Here is a 3,475-nt window from a genome sequence, read left to right as displayed (position 1 = left end):
TTCCGTTTCCTGATGGGGGAATGGGGATGATAATAGTTCTCATGTCATAGGCTGACATGATGATTAAATGCAAAAGTGTGTGCCAAGGGCTTGAGTGAGGAAAGTCACTTGAACTTCCAGAGGACAGGATGTACACATCTATAGATAAAAGTGATTTTGCATTGCTACAGCTTGAAGAGTTGTAAAATAGTTCAAAGATAATGAAAGGCTAGAATCAGAAAACCAGGAAGAGTACGATCTAAACAATGCATTCCCTTTCATTGAAACACAAATGTTTCCCTACATCACCATATGATAAACATTTTTTGACTGAGTTTTCTCACCAGCATGTTTGTGAGTGTTGCAGATCTTACATAGCTTCAGAATAAAGCCTTAAAGGGTTTATTATAGAAAACAACAGGCAAAACAGGACATGTCTTTTTAGTAAGCTTTTTTAATGTTAGAAAATATTAGCAAAATTCTTACAATAAACACTGACTTTAGCTGGGTGTGGTGGCTCATGCCTATAATCCAAACACTTTGGAAGGCTGAGGCAGGAGGATTGTTCAAGTCCAGGAGTTTGAGACCAGCCTGGCAACACAGCGAAACCTCAACTCTACAAAAAAATGCAAAAATTAGCCAAGTGTAGTGGTGTGTACCTGTAGTTCCAGCTACTTGGGAGGTTGAGGTGAGAGGATTGCTTGAGCTCAGGAGTTCAAGGTTGCAGTGAATCATGATTGCAACACTGCACTCCAGTGTGGGTGACAGAGTAGACCTTGTCTTATAATTCATCATTTCTCATGCCCATAACCTTACTAGTAAGAATGGAAATCAGAGTTCTCAGTTTTAGAAGAAATTTGAGTTGGATAGAAAGGGAAAGGCACCAGAAGGGAATCATGGCATAATACCATGGATGGCAGGCTTTGACCCACCTCTTTTAAAAGTGGTGCCTGTGATCTATTTTTACCTACACTCAAATGAGAATACAAACTTTCTAAATGTGTTATATCCTAAAATTATTCTCATTGATCCTCTGAGATAAGTGAAGAAATACATCAAATGATTCACCTTTACCAAGAATTAGTAGCAGTTTTAGATAAATCACTTGGTTTGTGAGTCCTAGAAGTCCAGCTATATTTGATCTCATAAATCCATGCCTGGGACCCTCATTACAGGAAAATGGATCATGCAAAATTCAGGGGGATGAGATCAGACCTGGGCTACACTTCAGTAGTATTGACATCTAGAGGTGACACCCATGGCAGATTTGGGTGAGGTCTTTAGTTCAATTCATTAAGAATGATAGGGAACAGGAGATTCTTAACTTAGCTCTTCCAAACTGGAAGTAAAATTTAACAATACAGAACAACTACTGTAAAGACATTTTTTTCCCCTCATTTAAGGAGTAGTATATCCTATGCTGCTTTATCACCAAAGTTCACACTTGTATTATTTTTTCACATTTCCTGATGTTGAATGATCCCTTGAGCATTTAGGACTTAGTAATCTCAGGGGGCCTCAAAAAGTTCCTGGAAATACTGAATCAAAAGATAAAAATAAAAATAGAAACTTTATTTCTCAACATAAACTCCATCAAGTTCAAGACACTTTTGTAATTGATGATACCAGCAATTTAGTTCATCCCTAAAGAATTGAGGGTCTTGGGAATTTAACCATATCAATGGAGTCTTTTTATATGATTAATTGAGGAAAAATGGGCACCCTTTAAAGATTGTTTAAAATTGGGGAACAAAAATAAGTCAGAAGGAGCCAAGTCAGGACTGTAAGGGGGACAGCTAATGATTTCCCATCAAAACTCTCACAAAATTGCCCTTGTTTGATGAAAATAATGAGCAGGAGCACTGTTGTGGTGGAGAAGGACTCTCTGGTAAAGTTTGCCCAGACATTTTTCTGCTAAAGCTTTGCCTAACTTGCTGAAAACACTCCCATAATAAGCAGATGCTATTGTGTTTTGGCCCTCCAAAAAGTCAAGTAAAATGCCTAGAGCATTCCCAAAAACCTGTTGCTATAGTCTTTGTTCTTGACCCATTCACTTTTGCTTTGACTGGACCACTTCCACCTCTTGGTAGCCATTGCTTTGATTGTGCTTTGTATTTGGGATGGTAGTGAGAAAGCCATGTTTCATTTTCTATTACAATTCTTTGAAGAAAAGTTTCAGGATCTTGATCCCATTTGTTCAAAATTTCCTTTAAAATCTCTGCTCTTCTCTGCAGCTGATTTGGGTGCAATGATTTTGGCATCCACTGAGTGGAAAGTTTACTCAACTTTAATTTTTTGGTCAGAATTGTGTCAGCTGAACCAATTGAGATGTCTATGGTGTTGGCTATTGTTTCCGCTGTTAATCATTGGTCCTCTTCAATTAGGGCATGAACAAGATGAATTTTTTCCTCACAAATGGATGTGGATGATCTTCGGCTGCAGGCTTTATCTTCAACATCACCTCGTTCCTTCTTAAAACAAATTGTTCATTTGTAAACTGCTGATTTCTTTGGGGCATTGTCCTCATAAACGTTTCATAAAACATCAGTGATTTCACCATTCTTCCACCCAAGCTTTTTTTTTTTTTTTTTTTGAGACAGGGTTTTACTCTGTCACCAAGGCTGGAGTGCAGTGGAACAATCGGAGTAATCTCAGCTCACTGCAGCCTCGATCATACAGGCTCAGGTGATCCTGCCACCTTAGCCTCCCTGGGACCACAGGTGCCTGCCACCATACCCAGCTAATTTTTTGTATTTTTTATTAAGACAGGATTTCACCATGTTGCCCAGGCTGAGCACCATAAATTTGATTTTGGTCTTCCTTTAATTTTAGCAGAATTCAGGTTGCTCTGAGAGGGGCTCTTTTTAAACTGATGTCTTATCCTTCTTAGTGCCTCAAACTCGATCCTGTTCAGACATATTATAACAAGTTAAAAAGCTTATTTTTGGGCTGGGCACGGTGGCTCACACCTGTAATCTCAGCACTATGGGAGGCCGAGGTGGGCAGATAACCTGAGGTCGGGAGTTCGAGACCAGCCTGACCAATATGGAGAAACTCTGTCTCTACTAAAAATACAAAATTAGCCAGGCATGGTGGCACATGCCTGTAATCTCAGGTACTCGGCAGGCTGAGGCAGGAGAATTGCTTGAACCTAGGAGGCAGAGGTTGCAGTGAGCTGAGATCATGCCATTGCACTCCAGCTTGGGCAACAAGAGCGAAACTCCGTCTCAGGCCGAGACGGGCGGATCACGAGGTCAGGAGATCGAGACCATCCTGGCTAACACTGTGAAACCCCATCTCTACTAAAAATTACAAAAAACTAGCCGGGCGAGGTGGCGGGCGCCTGTAGTCCCAGCTACTCGGGAGGCTGAGGCAGGAGAATGGCGTAAACCCAGGAGGCGGAGCTTGCAGTGAGCTGCGATCTGGCCACTGCACTCCAGCCCGGGCGACAGAGCAAGACTCCGTCTCAAAATAAAATAAAATAAAATAAAATAAA

This window comes from Piliocolobus tephrosceles, chromosome Y, assembly GCF_002776525.5.
Source record: "Piliocolobus tephrosceles isolate RC106 chromosome Y, ASM277652v3, whole genome shotgun sequence".
In the NCBI taxonomy this organism is placed as follows: domain Eukaryota; kingdom Metazoa; phylum Chordata; class Mammalia; order Primates; family Cercopithecidae; genus Piliocolobus; species Piliocolobus tephrosceles.
The sequence above is the reverse complement of the archived record's forward strand: the minus strand, read 5'-3'. Positions refer to the sequence as shown.